A 25,137-nucleotide genomic window follows, 5' to 3' on the forward strand; every position below is an offset into this window, starting at 1 on the left:
CTCAGTTCTCTCATCTGTCAAACGGGGATTAAGATGGGGAACCCCTCGTGGGATGGGGACTGTGTCCAACCTGATTTGCTTTTATCCACCCCACTTAGTACTAGGCCTGGCACATAGTAGGCGCTTAAAAAAATACCAAGGTGATGATTCTTGGCTCTGTATGAAAATGGGTATAGCATCTGAGTGGGGAAACTTGGCATCAGGAGCTGAAGTGGAGGCAGGCTTGGCCCGGAAATTTTGTTTTTTTAATGGACATGAGACCATCCGGTTCGTATTGGTACTGGGGAGGGAGCAGCTGGAGGACAGTTTTTTGGGTTTTTTTTTTATATAATGGCATTTGTCAAGTGCTTACAACATGCCAGGCACTGTTCTAAGCACTGGGTAGATACAAGGTAATCAGGATGGACGCAGTCCGTGTCCCACTTGCGGCTCATCGTCTTAATCCCCATTTTACAGCTGAAATAACTAAGGCACTGAGAAGTGAAGTGGCTTGCCAAAGGTCACACAGCATACAAGTGACAGTCGGGATTAGAACTCAGGTCCTTCTGATTTCCAGGCCCATGCTCTATCCACTAGGCAACACTGCTCTGGATGTCAAACAAAATGGCCTGGGCCCTTGCCTGAAAAATTACAGGAAAACAACTCCTCAAAACCAATCACTCAGTGGTATTTATTCATCATCATCAACCGTATTTATTGAGCGCTTACTGTGTGCAGAGCACTGTACTAAGCTCTTGGGAAGTACAAGTTGGCAACATATAAATGAGAGATTTATCATATATATATATATTTTTATTGAATGTTTCCTGTGTGCAGAGCTCTGCACTAAATGCTTGGAAGAGTACAATATAATAATAATAATAATGATGGCATTTGTTAAGCACTTACTATGTGCGAAGCACTGTTCTAAGCGCTGGGAAGGATACAAGGTGATCAGTCTGTCCCACGTGGGGCTCACAGTTTTCATCCCCATTTTACAGATGAGGTAACTGAGGCACAGAGATGTTAAGTGACTTGCCCAAGATCACATAGCTGACAGTTGGCAGAGCCAGGATTTGAACCCGAGATCTCTGACTCTCAAGCCCCTGCTCTTTCCATTGAGCCACGCTGCTTCTCTAACAGAGTTGGCAGACATGTTCCCTGCCCACAATGAACTTACAATCCTGGGGGGAGACAGACATTAACAGAAATGAATGAATTATGGATATGGGCATAAATTCTTTGGGGCTGATGGAGGGGTGAAAAAAGGGAGCAAATGCAAGTGCAAGGGTGATGCAGAAGGGAGTGGGAGAAGAGGAAATGAGGGCCTAGTCACGGAAGGCCTCTTAGAAGAGATGGGCCTTCAGTGAGGCTTTGAAAATAGGGAGAGTGATAGTCTGTGGGGTATGAAGAGAGAGGGCGTTCCAGGCCAGAGGCAGGTCTTGGGCAAGAGGTCGGCGGCAACAGACGAGATCGATGAGCAGTGAGTAGGTTGGTGATAGAGGAGCAAAGTGTGTGGGCTGGGATGTAGTAAGAGAGCAGTGAGGTAAGGTAGGAAGGGCAAGGTGATTGAGTGTTTTAAAGCTGACGGTAAGGAGCTTCTGTTTCATGCGGAGGTGGACGGGGAACCACTGGGTGTTCTTGAGGAGTGGGGAAAATTGGACCAGTTTGGCAGAAAAATGATCCAGGCAGCAGGGTGAAGCATGGGCTGACGTGGGCAGAGACAGGAGGCAGGGAGGTCAGTGAGGAGGAGGCAGATACAATTGTCAAGGAAGAATATGTTAATAATAATAATAATAATGGCATTGATTAAGCGCTTACTATGTGCAGAGCACTGTTCTAAGCACTGGGGGGATACAAGGTGATCAAGTTGTCCCACGTGGGGCTCACAGTCTTAATCCCCATTTTACAGATGAGGTAACTGAGGCTCAGAGAAGTGAAGTGACTTGCCCAAAGTCACACAGCAGACGTGGTGGAGTCAGGATTTGAACCCATGACCTCTGACTCCAATGCCCGTGCTCTTTCCACTGAGCCACGCTGCTTCACGTTAAGTGCTTGGATAAGCGTGGTAGCAGTAGGGATAGATAGGAAAGAGCGGATTTTAGCAACGTTGTGAAGGCTGAACCTCCCAGGACTTGGCGACAGATTGAATATGTGGGCTGAATGAGAGAAAGGATTTGACGATAATGCCAAGGTAATGTGGCTTGTGAGACGGAGAGGATGGTGGTACTGCTGGGCTCAGAAGAGCAAGAAGAAAAACGTGCTTCTTGGTTTCCTATCAATAGATATGTTCCTCCAGCCTCATCGGTGGTGGAGGAGACTCTGCACCTTCCTCTGTTCTTGCAATATCAGTGCAACTGAAAATGAAACTTTTTTTTCAGCTCGTTGTGGGCAAGGAATGTGTCTGTTTATTGTTATATTGTACTCTCTCGAGCGCTTAGTACAGTGCTCTACACACAGTTAAGCGCTCAAAAAATATGACAGAATTGAACAAGTGAATGAACATCCACAATTCCTTTCCAGAAACTGGCCTTTCAATTTCCCAGAAGCATGACATCAGGGCATGGGGCCCCATCCAAAGCATGACCCACCAGAAATCTCCAACGGGGACAATTTCACAAAACAGTAAACTGTGTGATTATGATGTGCGTTCTTCATGCTCACCTTCTTTGGGCCGAGGCAGCATCACTTATGCTATGTGAGTTCAACATGCTTTTCTCCTGTTTCCTTGCACGACTATTATCATTCCTTACTAATAGGTGTATCAGGGAAGCCACCAAACCCCCTGGTATATGTCACATTGGCTTTTGTTTCAGCTAATCCACAGGCCACAATACTGCACTTCTCATGACATAAGAATAATAACAATGGTACTTGTTAAGAGCTTACTATGTGCCAGGGACTCTACTAAACGCTGGGGTGAATACCAGCAAATCGGGTTGGATACAGTCCCTGTACCACGTGGGGCTCACAGTCTCAATTCCCATTTTACAGATGAGGTAACTGAGGCCCAGAGAAGTGAAGTGACTTGACTAAGGTCACAGAGCAGACAACTGGCAGGGCCAGAATTAGAACCCACTGCATGCCTAGAAAATTACTAGTATTCCACGGACTAGTCTCGCCACAGTTCCCTGAATCATGAGAAGAGGAGACGAACCCTGGGTGCCCAATTTTTCAAATGGGGTAGGAAACGATGAGACTGAAAATAAAACATCTCACTACTCTGAGAGGGAAACTCGAGTACACTACTTTAGGAGGTCACTTGCAGTGGGGATTATTTGAATATGCACTAGACAAATCTCTAGACTGTAAGCTTGTTGTGGGCAGGGAATATCCCTACTATATTGGATAGCACTCTCCTAAGTGTTTAGTACAGTGCTCTGCAACCAGTAAATGCTCAATAAACACCATACTGTATTCCAGAAGTGGGATTGAGGACTAAGAAAAAATGAAGTAAAATGAAGAAGAAAATGGTCACGGTGCCTGAACACCCGAAATAGGATACAAGTTAATACAGGTATATGTTGCACAACCGAAAGCAGTTATCAGTCATTCAGATGTAACCAATTATTAAAGAATGCTACCCATCAAAACGGCTTTAAAAGAAACTAGAACAGGCTAAAAGGTACATCTTCTAAAACAAACACCAAACGGAAGACTATGAAGTGGGGCTACTCAGGTAACTGCTGAATCGGAGAATTCCCTACTCCCTCTCCCTTCTTTGTCACCTCTGCGCTTGGATCTATACCGTATAAGCTCTTGATAGTCACCCCATCTTAGGCCCTATGGCACTTGTAGACGTATCTGAGTTTATTTTAATGTCTAACTTCCCCTCTAGACTGTAAACTTCGGGTGGACAGGGAACACGCATTAATCCATTCAATCGTATTTACTGAGCACTTACTGTGTGACCAGCACTGTACTAAGTGCTTGGAAGAGTACACAATAACCATAAACAGACACATTCCCTGCTCGCAATGAGCTTGCAGTGTAGAGGGGGACACAGACATGAATAGAAATAAATAAATGACAGAAATGTATATAAGTGCTCTGGGGCTGGGAGGGGAAATGAATAAAGGGAGCAAGTCAGGGTGACACAGAAGGGAGTGGGAGAAGAGGAAAGGAGGGCTTAGTCAGGGAAGGCTTGCCTACCAAGTCTGTTGAACTGAAAGTATTGTACTGTACTTTCCCGAGTGCTTAGGACAGTGCTCTCCACACTGTAAGTAAGTGCTCAACAAATACCACCGAAGGATTGACTGATTCATTGGACTGATTATCAGGCTCAATGGCAACCCATTTTTAGGTCATGTTGTGCTTGATTTGAAGAGCAGGTCAGTTCAGCGCTGCAGAATGGCTTGGGCCAAAGGAGTTGTCGATGCCCAGAAATCATGGGCACCAGATGCCAGTAAGGCATAGTGCCCAACCAATCAGGACCCAGGCATAAGCACACGGCCAACTTGATAAAAACCAGGTCTACATTGGCTCAAAAGCCTTTCAGCCAATCCAAAAAAATGGTCAAAAGGACCAGTTGCAAATTTCTCTTTCATTGGATTGAAAAAAGCGGCATCTGTTTCAGCAGTTAATTAGATTGGGAATTTATTTTTCAAACAAATAGCAGTTCTGCCCTGCGCAGACTGAGCCGATGAAAATATGTGTTAGTTTTTTGCTTAATAGCGGTGATAATTGAACATTTCTCTAGTAATAATAATTGTGGTATCTGTTAAGCGCTTACTGTGGGCCAGGCACTATACTAAGTGCTGAGATAGATATAAGCAAATTAGGTTAGACACAGTCCCTGTCCCAAATGGGGCTCTCAGTCTAAATCCCCATTTTCCAGGTGAGGTCACTGACCCGGAGAAGTTAAGTGACTTGCCCAAGTTCTCACAGTAGACAAGCAGCAGAGCTGGGATTAGAACCCAGGTCCTTCAGACTCCCACTCACTTGCTCTATCCACTAGGCCACACTTTTTCTCTACTGGCATCTAAAACACCATTGGCTCTTACATTAGCCATGCTGGGAAAATTACAATAATAATAGCTATAATAACAATGCTAATTGAGGTATTTGTTAAGTGCTCACTATGTCCAAAGCACTTTCTAAGCACTGTAGTATATACAAGATCATCAGACACAGTCCCTGTCCCTCACAGAGCTCACAGTCTAAAGTGGAAGGGATAAGAGCCATTGAATCCACAGAGATGAGGAAACTGAGGCCCAGCGAAGTGAAGTGACTTGCCCAAAACCACACGGCAGATAAGTAGCAGATCCAGGATTAGAACTCAGGACCCCTCACTCTACAGTCTGCACTCTTTCCCCTAGGCAAAATGATTAGAGATGTTTGGTGAGCAGGCCCTCTAGTTTAATAATAATAATAATAATAATAATAATAATAATAATGATATTTGTTAAGTGCTTACTATGTGCAAAGCACTGTTCTAAGCGCTGGCTTAGATAAATCGCTAATCATGATGATGATCATCATCATCAGTGATATTTATTGAGCACTTACTGTGTGCAGAGCACCACACTGAGCGCTTGGGAGTCTATGAAAAAGGTCCGGCTCTAACGGTTTACCCTGAAACGAGGGACTTCCCACCCGCTACCATCAGTCCTGAGCAGAAATCCCAGCCCTGCCGATGAAATCATTAGGGAACTCCTCACAGGCAAAAAAAACCTGGTGCCTCTTTGCATGCTTAGTGCTCTTTCGCCTGTAGCCCTAGCCAACAGCCTTAGCAGCGTTTCCAAATGATACCTTTGAGAAATGCATTCTGTCCTAGTTCTAGGAAAAAAGGCAGAAATGACCATTTATGCTTCTCTCCCAAATTACATCTGGCCTACACTGGGATGGCAGCAGTACCAGTAATAATAATAATAATGATGATGGTATTTGTTAAGCACTTACTATGTGCCGAGCACTGCAGTCATGAGATGTATGAATTCATTCTCTTGCATTTATCGAGAGCTTACTGCGTGCAGAGCACTGTCCTAAGCGCTTGGGAGAGTACAAGATCACAATAAACAGACGTAGTCCCTGCCCACAATGAGCTTCAATCAATCAGTGGTATTTATCGAGAGCCTGCTATGTGAGGAACACTGTACTAAGGGAGAGTACAATACAACCGAATAAGTAGACACATTCCCTGCCCATAAGGGGATTACAGTCTTTACAATGTGCTAAGCACTGTGCTTAAACCCTGGGAGGAAGTACAAGACTCTTGGTTCAGGCCCGATCCTTGGACCTTAAGGGATTCATAACCAAGAAGCAGAAGAGGACCAGCACACAGGAAAAGAATAACAAGAATAACAGCAAAGCATCCCACACTTATTCCCAACTCCCCACTCCCTATTCTCATAATTCTGTTTCCTTGCTTCTACTTCCAAGAGGTCAGCATTATTAGACAGTATCCCTGTCCTTACAAGGTTAAGATCTAGGCGTGTTTCCTAATTACCTCTTTTAGAGACAATGCTGCCCAGACTCTACCCCTGAAGTCACAGACAACTTCTTTCCATTTCGACCCTCCCCGACACCCTCTGGAATCGTTTGCAGTTTTGCAGCCAGTGTGTCTGCGTAAAGAGAATACTGCAGTTCCATTTTATTTTGCTCAAAAGATCATTCCAAAAACAGGAAAGACGGGCAGAAAATACATTATCATTAAGAATGGCCATGGATTTCATTGTCATTCATAGCCACTGACAAAGCTGGTTTATCAGAAACAGGCAGGAAGGTGGTAATTCTACCCTGAATAACTATAGTGTCAGTATATAAATTCAATCGTATTTATTGAGCACTTACTGTGTGCACAGCACTGTACTAAGTGCTTGGGAGAGTACACAATAACAATAAACATACACATTCCCTGCTCGCAATTTGCTTACAGTGCAGAGGGGGACACAGACATGAATAGAAATAAATAAATAACAGAAATGTATATAAGTGCTCTGGGGCTGGGAGGGAAAATGAATAAAGGGAGCAAGTCAGGGTGACACAGAAGGGAGCGGAAAAAGATACCAATCAGCTTTATCCTTCTACCTTATTTTTGAGAGTGCGAGATTGGGAGTAGAATGTCATGGGTTCTAATCCATAGTCTGTCATTTGTCTGCTGTGTGACCTTGGATGAGTCACTTCACTTCTCTGGGCCTCAGTAACTTCATCTGTAAAATGGGGATTGAGACTATGAGCCTCACATAGCGCAGGGACTGTGTCCTACCTGATTTGCTTGAATTCACCCCAGTGCTTAGTTCAGTGCCTGACACATAGTAAGAGTTTAACAAAACCACAATTATTATTATTATTATTATTATTGCCCAGTTTCCACACTTTTAGTAAGCAGTATGGCCTGGTGGAAAGAACTCAGATCTAGGAGTCAAGAGGACCCAGGTTTTAATTCCTCTCCACCCCGTACCAGCTGAAGGATCTTGGGCAAGTCACTCAACTTTCCTGCACCTCAGTTCCCTCATCTGCAAAGTGGGGATTCAATACCTGTTTATAATAATGATGGCATTTGTTAAGCGCTTACTATGTGCGAAGCACTGTTCTACCTGTTCTCCCTCCTACTTAGACTTGAGAGGCCCACGTGGGCCCTGACGAACTTATATCCACCCCAGCGCTTAGTAGAGCTCTTAACAAACACCACAATTGTTTATTAAGAGGCACAACCCTTTTGGCTCCACCAGATCCCAGAGCCGGAGAGAGCTACAAGGCCTCCTCAACAATTACAATGCTGCGTGAAAATGCAGCGATAGCTGGCCATACCTAATCTCCTGCAAGCGGTGAATTTGGAGCTGATGTTTTTAAGGGACACTGAAAATGCTGTCCATTAGTTATGCTGCATACATCGAGAGATGATCCGTTCCTGTTGAACAAGACTTTTTTTTTTCACTTCCTAAATACTTTGCAAATGCCAGAGGACCAGCTGGGGAACACTTGCATATTGTGTCTTTGACTCTCGACTGAGGATCCTATTGATGAGGACAGTGCAGTTATTGAGAGCCTACTGCTGGCTCACTTGGCACCATCAGGGACAAAACGCCTTGACACCCAGAGAGGGGCATAAGATTGATATTATTTCCCAATGCATAAATTATGCTGTTATGAAACAACAGTGCCCTTTTCAGGTTTGGAAACCCCAACATAGCTCTTTGGATCTTTGACAACAGGAATTCATTTTTCTTTCATTCTACTTCCTTTATGTCTAAAACAGCATTCATATCCAAGAACTACGTTGCTTTTTAGGGTAGCGTCGGTGACTGCCATCCACAAATGGTAAGAAGAGAAAAAAGTCCTTTTCTCCTCCCTTCCAAAAATTATTTTGGCAGTCAACTCCTGAAGGTGCTTTATTCCGTTAATTTATCTGGCCCTTTTTTAAAGGCAAGGTGGGTTGCCTATTGGAATAAGCAGGGACCGGGAAATCAGAGAACCTGGGTTCTAATCCCGGCTCTGCCACTTGTCTGCGGGGTGACCTTGGGCAAGCCGTTTCACTTCGTAACCTCATCCATACAATGGGGATTAAGGCTGTGAACGCCATGTGGGACATGGACTGAGTCCAACCTCATTAGCTTATATCTACCCCAGTACTTTGTACAGCGTCTGACACATCGTAAGTGTGCATAACAAACACCATTAAAACAAAGTTCAAGTTACAGTACAAAGAAACTAAAGAGAAAAAAGTACATCTAAAAGAGCATTTCAGTGCTTTGCGCATGGTAAGCACTCAATAAATACGATTGACTGATATATCTCAAATGTGGCCACTTCTGGTCTCCAGAGGGATTCTGAGAAGCCTCTGAGATGGACACAGAGGGTGATGGACAGGCAGGTAGAGACCGGGTGACAGATGCTGCCAGAAGCAGTGCGGTCTTGTGTGGATAGAGCATGGGAATGAGAGTCAGAAGGACCTGGGTTCTAATTCCAGTTCTACCACTTGTCTGCTGTGTGACCTTGGGCAAGTCACTTCACTTCTCTGGGCCTCACTAACCTCATCTGCAAAATGGGGATTAAAACTGTGATCCCCATGTGGGACAGGGACTGCGTCCAACCTGATTATCTTGCATAATAATGATGATATTTGTTAAGTGCTTACTATGTGCCAAGCACTGTTCCCATTTTACAGAAGAGGTAACTGAGGCACAGAGCAGTTAAGTGACTTGCCCAAAGTCACACAGCTGATAAGTGGCATGGCTGGGATTAAAACCCACAACTTCTGACTCCCAAGCCCTTGCTCTTTCCACGAAGCCACGCTGTTTCTACGCCAGGGCTTGGAACGTGCCAGACACATAGTAAGTGCTTACCAATTATCATAAAAAAGATAAGATCAGAGAGTCCATGAATTGTATTTTAATATCCTGGATGCTGAAAAGGGTTTTCCTAGTTTTTCATTATCAGCCTAATTTTTAAAAGGCAGCCACCAAAAAGGTTGTCATGGTAATTTTTTCTCTGGAAACCCTTGACTGGTCTAATATATTTTAAATGGTGCATATGACTAAGAGTTTGAAGCATTAGATCATTCCTTGTTGTTTGGATAGCCTCTTAGTTCCAGTATAATAATAATAATAATAATAATAATGGCATTTATTAAGTGCTTACTATGTGCAAAGCACTGTTCTAAGCGCTGGGGAGGTTACAAGGTGATCAGGTTGTCCCACGGAGGGCTCACAGTCTCAATCCCCATTTACAGATGAGGGAACTGAGGCCCAGAGAAGTGAAGTGACTTGGCTAAAGTCACACAGCTGACAATTGGCGGAGCCAGGATTTGAACCCATGACCTCTGACTCCAAAGCCCGGGCTCTTCCCACTGAGCAACGCTGCTTCTCAGTATCAATATCACCACCGTACAGACAGTAAACTTTTGGGCAGGGAACATGTCTGCTGATACTGTTATTCTGTACTCTCCCAAGTGCTTAGAACAGTGCTCTGCACACAGTAAGTGCTCAATAAATCCGATTAATTGATTTATTTAGGCAGAGCACTATATCGGAGGTTTGGAGAACATAAGGAAGGACTTCAAAATGTAATCCTCTGCTCTCAAAAAGCTGATAATCTAAAAGGGAAGGCAAGCAGAACAGGGTAAAAGAATGTGAGAATAGATGGAAAAATCAGCACACAGTATAAAACATTGGAAAAATAACAGATAAATACAGCCAAGTGGCTGAGATGGTGTGGGCTCCTCACACTGAGGATGGATATCTGGGTTACAGCGGGAAGTAGACTGCCTTTTTTTCTGGAAGGACAATAAACAGGGAAACACTGAAGAATTTCACTCTGGCCCGCTAAAGACCCTGAAACCCATTACAATGTGCTCCTGTTAACACTTGTGGAAGCTCAGAGGAGCTCCTGGAGCAGAGGATAAGGGAATCAGAAGGAAAAAAAAAAGGAAAAAGGAGTAGGGGAGGAGAAGGCGGAGGATTTATTAGCGAACAGAAGACCCACGCATCCCTGGAGATTTCACTAAGCCCTGCTGTGTTTATAATGATAATAATTGTGGTATTTGTTAAGTGCTTACTATGTGCCAGGCACTGTAATAAGCACTGGAGTGGAAATAAGAAAATCAGGTTGCACACAGTCCCTGTCCCATGTGGGGCTCACAATCTCAATCCCCATTTTACAGTGAGGTAACTGAGGCCCAGGGAAGTGAAGTGACTTGCTTAAGGTCACAGAGCAGACAAGTGACTGAGCGGGGATTAGAACCAGTACTAAAAACTGGGAAATGATACTCTGGTGAGAACTAGATGCCCCCTGGCCCTCGGGAGGCTCCCAATCTAAGGAAAAATCAAACAATGGAAACCAGTATAAAACACAAAGTCAAGGACCAATACAAGAAATAAAAATACCATTTTTAAAAAATAGGAAAAAAATCCCTGCCTGCTGAATTTAAGGGCTGGAGAGGTGGCTATAGGGACCAAGAGACTAAGAAGATTAATCACGCAAGGCCTCAGGGAGGGGAAGAACAACGTCATCATCAATCGTATTTACTGAACGCTTACTGTGTGCAGAGCACCGTACTAAGCGCTTGGGAAGTACAAATTGGCAACATACAGAGACAGTCCCTACCCAACAGTGGGCTCACAGTCTAAAAGGGGGAGACAGAGAACAAAACCAAACATACTAACAAAATAAAATAAATAGAATAGATATGTACAAGTAAAATAAATAAATAAATAGAGTAATAAATACGTACAAACATATATGCATATATACTTACTATGTGCCAAGCACTGTTCTAAGTGCTGAGCACTGTTCTACCTGCCTGTTTATCGTATTACACTCTCCCAGGTGCTTAGTACAGTGCTCTGCACAAAATAAGATTGAATGAATGAATGAATGAATGAATGAATAACAAGAGTGCTGGGTACAGTAGAAGGGTGAAGAAGCACTGGTGGTTCAGTGGCAGAATTCTTGCCTGTCACGCGGAAGGCCCAGGTTCGATTCCTGGCCAATGCACTGAAATCTTATGAGAAGCAGTCTGGCCTAGTGGCAAAGGCACGGATTTGGGAGTCAGAGGACGTGGGTTCTAATCCCGATTCCGCCACTTGTCCGCTGTGTGACCTTTGGCAAGTCACTTAACCTCTCTGTGCCTCAGTTACCTCCTCTGTAAAATGGGGATTAAGACTGTGAGCCCCACATGGGACAATCTTATGACCTTGTATCCACCCCAGCGCTTAAAACAGTGCTTGGCACATAGTAAGCACTTAACAAATACTATAGTTGTTGTTATATTATTATTAATAAGAAAAGGCAGATCCATAAACTAGTACTGAGGAAGAGTAGTCTCTCCCAAGTATCCAGAACAGTGCTCTGCCCACAGTAAGCGCTCAATAAATAGCGCTGGTGAGGAGGAGGGGGAATCAAAAAAGACATTAGGATTACAAGACTGAAGGACAGGGAGGGTGGTCGGTCCTAGCATCAACAGGGATGGGAAAGTTAGGAAGAAGAGAGTGCTTGGGATGGAAGATGAGTTTTGTCAGGACTATAATAGTAATTACGGAATGTGCTTAGTGCTGTGAGCCAAGCACTGTTCTAAGCGCTGGAGCAGTTACAAGGTAATCAACAGGTCAGACACAGTCCCTGTCCCACTTGGGGCTCACAGTCTAAATAATCTCTTGCTACACCCTCCCTGGGGTTAAATAAGATTTCTCCTCTCAGCTGGCTGTTAGCTGCTCACTAGGTCATCCACCCAGATGGAAATGTTTAGGGAGGTTGGAAACCAGAGTGTCTGAGAGTGTTTTTCATACTTAAAATGAGAATTAGGCTAAATGCACTGAATACTGCCACCCCCTCCACAATACACACACACTTTATCTAGTTGCTAGTAGGCACTCAGCATTGACTGCCACAAATAGGAAGAATTTTCCAACTTGCTAATCACAAATTTTAAGTAAAGATTTGTATTTATCCGAGTACCTTCCAACATGGTTAAATTCCCTTATGCACATACTTGTTTGCAGTTACTGTAGAGTTCAATCAATCAATCCATGGTATTTATTAATAATTATGGTACTTGTTAAGCACTTACTATGTGCCAAGCACTTTTCTAAGCAGTGGGGTAGATATAAGTTAAATCAGGTTGAACACAGTCCCTGTCCCACATGGGGCTCACATTCTTAATCCCCATTTTACAGATGAGGCAACTGAGTCCCAGAGAATGAAGTGACTTGCCCAAGGTCACAGAGCAGACATATGGCGGAGCCGGGACTAGAACCCAGGTCCTTCTAACTCCCACGCCCGTGCTCTAACTACTAAGCCACGCTGCTTCCCATGCTTACTATTTGCAGAGCACTGTACTAAATGCATGGGAGAGTACAATAGAAGAGAATTAAGAGACATGTTCCCTGCCCACAACGAGCTTACCGTCTAATGGGGGAGACAGACATTAATATGAATTCATTCATTCATTCATTCGATCGTATTTATGGAGTGCTTACTGTGTGCAGAGCACTGTACTAAGCACTTGGGAAGTACAAGTTGGCAACATATAGAGACGGTCCCTACCCAACAGTGGGCTCACAGTCTAGAATAAGTAATAAGTAATTTATAATTAATTAATTAATTAATTAAGTATATAATAAGTAATTTATCATATATTTTTGAAGATATGAACTTAGGTGCTGTGGGGTTGGAGGTGGAGTGAATATCCATTGTCCAAAAGTCACAGATCCAAGTGCCTGGAATGCCCTCCCTCCACACATCCACCAAGCTAGCTCTCTTCCTCCCTTCAAAGACCTACTGAGAGCTCACCTCCTCCAAGAGGCCTTCCCAGACTGAGCCCCCTTTTTTCCTCTCCTCCTCCCCACCGGCCCTACCTCCTTCCCCTCCCCACAGCACCTGCATATATGTTTGTACAGATTCATTACTCTATTTATTTTACTTGTCCATATTTACTATTCTATTTATTTTGTTAATGATGTGCATTTCAGTTTAATTCTATTTATTCTGATGACTTGACACCTGTCCACATGTTTTGTTTTGTTGTCTGTCTCCCCTTTCTAGACTGTGAGCCCGTTGTTGGGTAGGGACCGTCTCTATATGTCACCAACTTGGACTTCCCAAGCGCTTAGTACAGTGCTCTGCACACAGTAAGCGCTCAATAAATATGATTGAATTGAATGAATGAATGCATAGGTGAAGCAGAAGGGAAAGCGAACAAGGGAAAAGAGGGCTTAATTGGGGAAAGCCTCTTTGGGGGATATGTGACCTTAGTAATGCTTAGAAAGTAAAGAGAGTCAGAGTCTGGCATATATGGAGGCGGGCTGGGGGGAGTTACAGGCCAAACAGAGGATGTGGGAAAGGGGTCGGCAGTAGATAGATGAGATGGGGGCATAGTGAGTAAACTGGAATTAGAGGAGTGGAGTGTGCGGTCTGGGCTGTAGTAGATCAGTGAGGTGAGGTAGGAGGGGGCGAGCTTACTGAGGGCTTTAAAGCCAGTGGCAAGGAGTTTCTGTATGATGCAGAGGTGGATGGTCAGCCACTGGTTCTTGAGCAGCGGGGACACTTGGACTGAACGTTTCTGTTGGGAAAAATTTCAGGAAACTAGACTAGACTTGGTGGCAGTTGCCTGATGGTGGTAATTCTATTACAGGGTGCTCTAAATCAACATATCCTGCGCAAGGTGCCCTCACTCCCACCTTTTCTTTTTTATGGTATTTGTTATGTGCTGACAATGTGCCAGGCACTGTTCTAAGCACCAGGGTAGACATAAGGTAATCAGTTTGGACACAGTCCACATCCCATATGGGGCTCACAGTCTTAATCCCCATTTTACACCTGAGGTAACTGAGGCCCAGAGAAGTGTGACTCTCCCAAGGTCACAGAGGAGATAAATGGCAAAGCTGGGACTAGAACCCAGGTCCCTGCTCTCTCCACTAGGCCATGCTGCTTCTCAGTGTGGGAGCCGGGGCAGTTCAAACCCCAGTGTTTTCCCCATTATGTCGCAGGTTCCTGCTTCTACTACGCTCTCCCAAATGCTTAGTACAAGGCTTTGGACTCTGTAGGTGTTCAATAAATGCCACTGATCAACCAACCTGTGAGCTTGGAACACAATAATTCGAACTCCACAGCCCACCTTGCCCGATCCTCCACCTAGAAATAGGAACTCATTCCAAGTGGGAAGCAAGTCCCACCCCACCCAGCCCTACCTCCTTCCCCTCCCCACAGCACTTTATATTTGTACAGATTTATTACTCTATTTATTTTACTTGTACATATTTACTACTCTATTTTATTAATGCTGTGCCTATAGCTATAATTCTATTTATTCTGATGGTTTTGACGCCTTGTCTACATGTTTTGTTTTGTTGTCTGTCTTCCCCTTCTAGACTGAGCCCATTGTTCGGTAGGGAACATCTCTATATGTTGCCGACTTGTACTTCCCAAGCGCTTAGTACGGTGCTCTGCACACAGTAAGCGCTCAATAAATACAACTGAATGAATGAATGAATGAAGTCCCAAGACCCCAGAGCCGAGTAGCTTCAGAGACAACTTGTTTTTCGAGTTTCTGAAATCAACTGCCCTCCAGCTCCACCAAACCAGCACCTGGGCAATTCACAAACTCACATTTTGTGGGTTTTAAAGTGGTTAACCAACAGAAGGATTAAAACCTGATCTTTCTTAAATTTCTCGAGGAGGTTACAATCGAATGAGGGAAACACGCCAACACAAAGGCCTGGAAGTATAATTGGATGAGAGTACCGGGGAAGACAAATAGAAATCCCAGTTTTCCAGAGAGTTAAGGTTGCTGGAGGCGGCGGTTGTAGCTGGAGTGGGCGGTTGTAGCCGGAACGATGGAGCGGGTTTGCGGGAGACGTGTTTTGGAGAGATTTTGGGAGAAGTAGCAGAATGGGGTTTGACAGAAGAGGGTTGGGAAATCCAGGCTTGGGGAGGTCATTGGCTCAAAAGCAGAAGAACTGTGTATGTGGGTTTGTTTGAGTGGGAAAGAGAGTAGAGGATGGCGTAGACCGGGAGGAGAGTGCGAGGGACAGGGCTGGTGTAGACTCTGGCATATCTTTGTTCTTTGATTTGAGGAGCAACCAGAAGCCACTTTTAGGGTCAGATTGATGTTCAGCGATTATCAGTACTGCTAACTGCAGGAGATAAAAAGAGAGAAGTGTGGTCTAGTGGATATAAGGAAGTCTAATGGACCTGGGTTCTAACTCCGGCTCCTCCGCTTGTCTCCTGTTTGACTTCCGGCAAGTCACTTCACCTCTCTGTGCCTCCTTTACCTCATCTGGAAAATGGGGATTAACATTACGAGCCTATGTGAGATGGGAACGGTGTCCAACCTGATGTGCTTGTATCCATCCCAGCACTTGGTACAGTGCTTGGCACATGGTAAGTGTCTAACAAATACCATTTGAACAAAAAAAAAAACCCACACTGAGGTTAGGGTGGAGGATATTGAGGGGTTTTTTTCCTTTCATTCATTTACAAACATGATGAAATAAACTTGGAGAGAAAGAGTTAGAAAAGCTCCCTCTAGACTGTAAGCGCACTGTGGGCAGGAAATATGTCCAACAACTCTGTTATACTGTATTCTCCCAAGCGCTTACTACAGTGCTGTAAACACAGTAAGTACTCATAAATATGACTGATTGATTGATTGGTAGATTTAGAAAAGTTAAACTCTTGTAAAGACTGAATCTGGATCTTAGTTCATGGGTTCAGTGTCTTTTATCCTCAAACTTCATCTTCTTTTTCTCACTTTTTGGCGCACTCACAGTTTCAGTTCCAAAATCCAATAAAAGGTTCTAGGAGGAGGATGAACCTCGGGAAGAATTCCCTCAGATGAGCCTTGAAACAGTTGGGGAGAGTTCCTCCGCTGGATGGAAAGGGCCACTTAACAGCTCTAATAATAATAACACACTGAGAAGCTGTTGGGCCGAGTGGATAGAGCACAGACCCAGAATCAGAAGGACCTGGGTTCTAATCCCGGCTCTGCCACCTGTCTGTTGCGTGACCTTGGGTAAATCACTTCACTTCTCCATGCCGTGGTTACCTCATCTGTAAAATGAGGATTAAGATTGTGAGCCTCATGCGGGACAGAGACTGTGTCTGACCTGATTAGCTTGTGTCTACCCCAGCGGTGCTCCTTTCAGGATGGCATCTGGAGAGTTTCCAGTACTCTACCAGTTACGACTACGGGAGGGAGAGTCGAGCAGAGGCATACCCATTCCATTCCTAGCTTAGCCAGTGGCTAGCCAGCGGAAGGCAATCTGCTTCAAATAAAACACTCACCTATGCTGGGCAGCACGACATGGGAGAGAGTCAAGGGCAGAGACTCGGGTTGACTGCGTGGCAGAAGGCAAGGGTAAACCAATTCCGTATTTTTACAAAGAAAACTCTACGGATACATTATCTTAACAGAAGCAGAAGGAGGTGGGGCGTTCTGGGAGAGATGTGTCCATGGAGTCTCTATGGGTCGGAGATGATTTAACAGCATAAGGCAAAACAAGACCCCAGTGCTTGGTACAGTGCCAGGTACATAATAAGCCCTTACAAAATACCATTAAACGACAAAAAAACTCCCAACAAAAAACAAAAATTGAGGGTTTCTTTCCTCCATGAGACTATTTCTGGACTCAAACTTTTGTCATCATTTGTTGCTTCCTGAATGTTAATAACGCAACAGGCCCTCTACTTGTCCACAAAAGGAGAACGATCTGTATTCAGGTTTCGGTTGAAAATCTAGCCTCACCGCAGATGTAGAAACTCAGGGGGAAATTTCACAGTGTTGCCCCTTGAGATTGGGTCTCCTTTCAGCAGGGTAAGAGGGTTTCATAAGAAGGAAGCAGCCCTGGTTTGAGCTATTTGTAATGCATGGTCAGAGTTGCCGGACTAAAAGTCCCCACGGAAAACTTAACCTCGCAGTCATATACCGGGAAGGAAGGTTAATCTCATTTTGAGCAATCCATTTTTCTTCTTCCCCTTCCTTTGTATTTGAAAAAGACTCTGGAATAAAGAGAACTAAATAGACTGCCTAAAGTAGGGGAGACACATCCTCTTGCCACCTTTATCTTAATCTTGCAAATTTACCGGTTTGCGAGGCCACTCATGGCGGCATCAAGGGGAATCAAGGGGAAAAGGGAATCCATGATGGATTAAGTGATAAAGCCCTTTTAAACTGTGCAGCTATTAGTTCGATAATTGTGAGCCATTGTGAGGCATGTCTGGTCTCCATTTATAAAAAAATAAAATAATCTCATGTGAATAATCTCTGACAAGGATGAATGATTAACAAGCATAAACAAATGTTGTCCTTGACAACAAGCGCTCCAGCTACAGTTACAGTAAATATTGAATGATGAACAATTGCCTGTTGTTTCAACTTATTGCAACATAATACATTCTTTTAAGGCTCATCATCACCTTCTTGTTGGTAACATTTTGCATTTTGGTTTAAAAAAAAGGGGGTGGGGAGGGGGGAGGCTTTCTGAATCCGAGTTTTTGTTCTCATGTAAATCACAGGATGGTAGGAAGAAAAATCCGGCAGGGTAGAATAACTCACTGCATTCAATGGAACGTTTTAACTATTAATAGAATAATCATATTTATCCTAGAGATTCCAAATACTTGATTTGGTCACGGGGCATTCAGCATGAATCATCTTGAGCTTGAAGAACAATGAAGTTTTTCAGTATTTGGTGGAAACCAAATCACCCAATCCCTCCTTTAGGCTAATTTATGAACAGGCAAATTGGACTCACCTGCAAAATAACCTGATTGAACTTGTTACAATGAACTCTGCCAGTTAACTGATTTAGTCATTGTGTTTGGGTACACTGAGTGTTACATTTACTTAAGGGGGGAGGGGTGTTACCAAAATGTATGGTTTTATCTTTTAAAAGATGCGGAACAGGTCCAAGTTTAAACTGAGTTATGTCTCCATTTTCAACCACACCACAACAGATTACCATTAATGCTAACAATGGGCCTGATTTTCTCCAGTTTGAAAGTAGTCTAAGTTCCAACCCTGTGGTTCAGAGGGACAGCAGGATGCTAAGCTGTTGTAACTAACTACTCCCAAGTTACCTCTGTGCACAGAGAATCCTCATTCGCCACACTACCCCAGGTATCCGAACGCCTCTCAAAATGTTCATCAAGACCTCCCATTCATCCAGAGGATGCAATTCAATGAAGCAGTGATATTTCTTGAGCATTTCCTGTGTGCTGTATATGGGCAAAACCAAAGCCCATATACTCTACGCACAAAACTGTCCTGCCCCTGTCAGGCGAGAAGGAGAATTCTCCCGTGGCGCTTCTTTTGGCTTTGGCTTTACTTGCTTGTACATGTTTGTTCATAGTAAACATAGCAAGCAGTTTAATCGTGAAACTGTACCTCTTGATTATCCACTGTGATCGCAGTCCACGTTAATTTTAGAAGGCTGCCTTTGGATGAGAACTGGGATGCGGTTGAGTCGCTAAAGAATTTTAACACTTAACACACCCCGTCTTCAGGCTGTTTTTAAAAATGTTGACGTTGCCGACGTGGCTCAGGACTTCGATTCATAAGAAAATCAACGCTTCTGCCACGGCACATCACGCCTACCTGGGGAAATCGTATTTTCCGGAGGATTTTTCCCATGGAATATTCATTTTGAACACTTGGCCTCAACGAACGCTTGTGGGTCGAATGCCATGCGGAGAAACAGCGTGGCCTAGTGGGTAGAGTACTGGCCTGGAAGTTAGAGGAGCTGGGTTCTAATCCCAGCTCTGTCAGTTGCTTGCTGTGTGACCTTGGGCAAGTCACTTCACTTCTCAGGGCCACAGTTTCCTCAACTGTAAAACTAGGGATTCAGCACCTGTTCTCCCTCCTACTGTGAGCCCCATGCTGGGCAGTGACTGTGTCCAACCCCAGGGGTTGACACATAGCAAGCACTCAAGAGATGCCATTTTAAAAAAAAGAGCAAGGAAATGTTTATGGAGACATCCTTCCACTTTAGCCCCAGAGTTCATCCTGGTCATTCAGCCTCTCTGATAGTCAGCTGGTCCAGTGGATCATTGAAGGACCCTACCTGTCTATGGCCCTACCAGTTGGACTAGACCAGTTATCTCCAAATGTGTAGGGGCAGGGTCTCGGACTGGCAAAAGATGGTTTCTAATAAAAGCCTACGATGCAGTCTGCTAGAGAGTGAGCGAGTGCGAGAAAAAGAATGAGTGAGAGTGAGAGTGTGTGTAGAGAGAGAAAAAAAGAGTGAGAGTGTGTATGTGTGGAGAGAGAGAGAGAGAGAACACATCAAGGTCCAGCCTCCTCCCTGTGAATGTCTGGTTTGTTAGAGACTGTTAGGCTTCGGTCATACATGGTTATTTCAAGTGTGAAAAACCTTTCCAACAGACCCGACAGGTCCCATAAAAAAATGGTATTTGTTAAGCGCCTACTATGTGGCAGGCAGTGTACCAAATGCTGAGATAGATACAAGTTGATCAGATTGGACACAGTTCCTGTCCCACATAGTTCTCACAGTCTTCATCCTCACTCTCCAGATGAGTAACTGAGGCACAGAGAAGTGAAGTGACTTGCCCGTGGTCTCACAGCAATAATAATGGTGGCATTTGTTAAGCGCTTACTATGTGCAAAGCACTGTTCTAAGCACTGGGGAGGATACAAGGTGATCAGGTTGTCTCAAGTGGGGCTCACAGTCTTAATCCCCATTTTACAGAGGAGGTAACTGAGGCACAGAGAAGTTAAGTGACTTGCCCAAAGTCACACAGCTGACAAGTGACAGAATCCATGACCTCTGACTCTCAAGCCCGGCAGAACTGGGATCAGAACCCAGAACCCTGGAACTTCCAGGCCCGGGCTCTATCCACTAGGCCTCACTGCTTCTCCTGACCTCTCCATATTATGGTAGATTTTGGAAGCAAGACCACTGGCCAGGGACATCACAAGGGGTTGGAGCTGGTCTCCCTCCCAAATCAGGAGCCAGGCCCCAGCTGGACGGTGGGATGAGGGGAACCGAGTCGCGGGCGTTGTTGGGAGGCAGCTGACAATGGGGTGGCCTTCTGGACCAATCGGGAGGCCGGCAAGAAAATGCAAACACTCCCTTGGATATGTGACCTCTAATGGCTCAAACGCTGACAGAGAATCAGTTGCGTGGGCGCCTTCTGTTAGATGGAAAATGAAGCTGTGGGTTGGGCCCTGTGGAAGACTGTAAGCTTGTTGTGGGCAGGGAACGTGTCTACCGACTCTGTTGCGTGGCCTAGTGGATAGAGCATGGGCTTGGGAGTCAGAAGGACCTGGGTTCTAATCCCGGCTCCGCCGCTTGTCTGCTGGGTGACCTTTACTTCTCCAGGCCTTAGTTACCTCACCTGTAAAATGGGGATTAAGACTGTGAGCCCCACGTGGGACAGGGACTGTGTCCAACCTGATAATCTTCTGTCTATCCCAGAGCTTAGAATGGTGCTTGACACATAGTAAGTGCTTAACAAATGCCATTATCATTACTAGTATTACTCTCCCAAACGCTTAGTACAGTGCTCTGTGCACAGTAAGCGCCCAATAAAGTCCACGGATTGACGGACTGACTGGTCCAAGTCCCCAAACTGTTTCTACATAAATCCAAAGACAGAAAAGATCATGAAGATCCCATACACTACAGGGCACTGGGAAGAAGTAGCAAGATAAGACTGGGAAGACTGCATTCACCTATGTTCATGATTAATTATTCAAATGTTAAAATTATACTGTAGAAACACTGGAATCCCAAGTAAAGTGATGGTGACTGTCAACGTTCAAATGCACTCTTGTAAACATGTTTATTTATGGCAAATGTGGTGATTCACACCCGCTTATTTCCCTGCGTCACAATGCTTTCTTGTTCCACTGCTCCAGATTTTCCAAACAAGTGGAGAGAGTGAGAAACTTTATAAATCATTCAGGCAATGCATAACAAATATTTGGTCTTTGCAATCAAAGACTCTAACTACATCTCAGCAATTATTCCTCAGCTGTCACGACAGAAGCGGTGTGGGCCTAGTGGATACAGCACGGGGCTGGGAGTCAGAGGACCTAGGTTCTAATCCCAGCTCTGCCAGTTGCTTGCTGTGTGACCTTGGGCAAGTGGCCTCAGTTTCCTCAACTGGAAAATGGGGATTAAAGCCCAGTCCTCCCTCCTGTTTAGACTGTGAGCCCTGTGCGGGACAGGGACTGTGCCTGAACTAATTAACTTGTACCTACCCCAGAGCTTAGAACAGTGTTTGACACATAGTAAGCTCGGTGTGGGCAGGGAACTTGTCTGTGTATTGTTATGCTTAGTTCAGTGTTCTGCACATAGTAAGTGCTCCATAAACACTATTGACCGACTGACTGATAGTAAGTGCTTAACAAATACCATAAAAAAAAACAGTTTGCATCGTATTCCACCATGAAAGATTTATTAATAATAATAATAATAATGATAATGATGATAGCATTTGTTAAGCACTTACTATATGCAAAGCACTGTTCTAAGTGCTGGTGGGGATACAAGGTGATCAGGTTGTCCCATGTCTTCATCCTCATTTTACAGATGAGGGAACCGAGGCTCTGAGAAGTTAACTGACTTGCCCAAGATCACACAGCAGACATGTGGGGGAGCTGGGATTAGAACCCATGACCTCTGACTCCCAAGCCCCGTGCTCTTTCCACCGAGCCACACTGCTTCTCAAGCCCTGGAGGAGCCCTAAAATATCCTAGTTTTTGGAGTCAATCTGCCCACGGTGCAGATAGGGCTGCAGGTTTTTTTGTTGTTTCTTTTTTATGATATTTTTTAAGCGACTAATATACGCCGGGCACCAAACTAAGAGCTGGGGCAGATAACAAGCTAATCGGGTTGATGCTCTGGCAGGATTTCGTCAAATCTTCGTCAAATAGGGGCACATTTAGGATGAAGAGGCGCCCCAGTTTCCTCCATGCTGGCATTAGCACCAGTCCAAAGGTTTCCTGCCTTTTCCTAGCAGCTCCTGCTGTTGCTGGACTTAGCCCTGGGCCCGAGAGATGGAAGAGGAGCGGGAGTGGGGACAGATAACGAGCTCGTCCGGGCCTGGATGGAGAAATCTCCATCTGAGTTTATCAGTCCGGTGAGCAGTTCCACAGGAGCAACAAAAGTGTACCTTCGCCTCAGGACCGGGAAGTTTCAGGAAAAACTGAGGGGTGCCACAAGGAGTCAGTCAGTCAGTCGACTGCACGTCCTGAGCGCTGACTGTGTGCAGAGCACTGTACTAAGCGCTTGGGAGAGTATAACAGACACATTCCCTGCCCACAATGAGATTACAGTCTAGACGGGAAATAGACATTAATATAAATAAATAAATTACACGTATCCACCCCCAGTGCTTTGTACAGCGCCTGGCACCTAGTAAGCGCTTAAACAAATACCACTATTATCATTACATTTCAGGAAAAGCTTAGGGATGCCAAAAGGAGAAAGCTTAGAGGTACCAGAAGGACTAGGCAATCAACTAAATCCCAAAGCTCTGTCAAGTGAGGGCGGGTGAGGAGTCCCTGTCTCTGTCTGTCTCTAGCAAAGATGACCCAAAAGTTGATATTAGCTATTCTCTTATGCCAAATAGCATGGGGTCAGACAACCCAGAAGGAATTTTGGCTCTTTTCCCAGGTTCCCATGAGGTAACCATTTTACACTTTTCCAGATGGGGAGGGGTCAAGACTCTGGTTCAGTTCTGTCCCCTGGCTACAACAGTGAGACATCACCCATCCCCTGAAGTCCTTCCCTCTGGCAGTTTCACTCAGTAACTTGGCATTCTGGAAATGTACCTAGCCTGCACTGTACAGGTAGTCCGACCCCACAGGGATGGTAATATCAGGGGGGACTGCATGGCAGGAGTGGGGTCAGGGGAAAGGGTTTGCTGCCTAACCACACAATTCACCGCAACCTTTGATTTTACATCTTTCCACCCACACAACCCTTTGAACCTGACCTTAGACGCCCTTCAAAATACGGCTGCACTTTGTCGACTATTTACTCTTCAGATGGGCTCTGAAGAGTTACTGAACTTGTAAATTCGCCAAAAAGGAGGAGAAACAATACAGCTGCAGCTGGGTTTCTCTCTGGTGAGAGCTCACGGGATTTCAGATTTCTAGAACTCTTTTCTGTTGACAGGAAGGAGAAGGGGCTGAGATTTCTCCACAAGTGAACGTGGGGGTAAGAGGATCAAATTTAACATTCTTGCTGGGGGCCCGGAGTATCCCAATACAGGGATATTGAATTTTAGACAAGGACACTAGGAAAAATGTGGACTTTAATTAGGAAGAAGCTGAAAGAAGAGCTAAAAAAACCCCCCACAAAACCAAGGGGGCTGCTAAAAGTCTGGAAGCAGTTACAAAATACCATTTTAGACAAGTAGGGTGGCTCCCCAATGCTTAGAACAGTGTTTTGCACATAGTAAGAGCTTTACAAATGCCATCATTATTATTATTAATGGAAAGAACACAGGCTAGGGAGTCAGAGGACCTGCGTTCTAACCCCGGCCCCGCCACTGGTCTGCTGCTTGACCTTGGGGAAGTCACTCAACTTTTTTGTGCTTCAGTTCCCTCATTTGCAAAATGGGGATTCATTAATTCATTCATTCAATCATATATTATTGAGCACTCACTGTGTGCAAAGCACTGTACTAAGCGCTTGGGAAGTACAAGTTGGCAACATATAGAGACGGCCCCTACCCAACAACGGGCTCACAGTCGAGAAGGGGTGATGGACAACAAAACAAAAAATGTAGGCGGGTGTCAAAATCGTCAGAATAAACAGAATTGTAGCTATATGCACATCATTAATAAAATAAATAGAATAGTAAATATGTACAAGTAAAATAAATAGATTAATAAATCTGTACAAATATATGTAAGTGCTGTAGGGAGGGGAAGGAGGTAGGGCAGGGGGGCGATGGGGAGGAGGAGAGGAAAAAGGGGGCTCAGTCTGGGAAGGCCTCCTGGAGGAGGTGAGCTCTCAGTAGGGCTTTGAAGGGAGGAAGAGAACTAGTTTGGCGGATGAGTGGAAGGAGGGCATTCCAGGCCAGTGGAAGGACATGAGCCAGGGGTTGAATACCTTTCCTCCCTCCTACTTAGACTGTGAGCTCCATGAGGGATATGATTATCTTGAATATACCCCAGCGCTCAGTACAGTGCTTGGCACAGAGTAAGCGCTTACCAGATAATACAATTATGACTGTTATTATAATTACTGCTTTCGAAGACCTGTTAAAACGTTTGCCACCAAACCTAAGAACCAGAGGACCAAACAGATGCCTTGCACGGTTAGACTACTGAATCGGTCTGCTAACTGGTCCCCCTGCCTCCAGCTTCTCTCCACATCAGTTCACACCCCTCGCTGGCGCCTGGGTCTCCTTCCCGAAACATGGCTCAATGGCTGTCTCCCGCTCCTTGAAATTCTCCATATGGAACGTAGGCTCCTTCCCACTGGATTCGAGGCTCTTCATAATAATAATAACAATAATAATAATGGCATTTATTAAGCACTTACTATGTGCAAAGCACTGTTCTAAGTGCTGGGGAGATTACAAGGTGATCAGGTTGCCCCATGGGGGGCTCACAGTCTTAATCCCCATTTTACAGATGAGGTAACTGAGGCACAGAGAAGTGAAGTGACTTGCCCAAAGTCACACAGCTGACAATTGGCGGAGCCGGGATTTGAACCCATGGACTCTGACTCCAAAGCCCGG

General features: G+C 44.8%; 1 long non-coding RNA gene and 2 other non-coding genes across 3 annotated transcripts in view; 2 read left to right on the top strand and 1 right to left on the bottom strand.

Moving 5' to 3' along the window:
- Positions 1–25,137, bottom strand: part of LOC119929652 — a 152,594-nt gene that overhangs the window by 114,428 nt on the left and 13,029 nt on the right. The gene's annotated exons all lie outside the window — the stretch shown is intronic.
- TRNAD-GUC lies at positions 11,345–11,415 on the top strand. Its single transcript has one exon. It is a non-coding gene; the product is annotated as a tRNA-Asp (tRNA).
- LOC119930180 lies at positions 16,553–16,690 on the top strand. The gene has a single exon (XR_005451668.1). It is a non-coding gene; the product is annotated as a small nucleolar RNA SNORA7 (small nucleolar RNA).

This window comes from Tachyglossus aculeatus, chromosome 6 (assembly GCF_015852505.1).
Source record: "Tachyglossus aculeatus isolate mTacAcu1 chromosome 6, mTacAcu1.pri, whole genome shotgun sequence".
Lineage (NCBI taxonomy): Eukaryota > Metazoa > Chordata > Mammalia > Monotremata > Tachyglossidae > Tachyglossus > Tachyglossus aculeatus.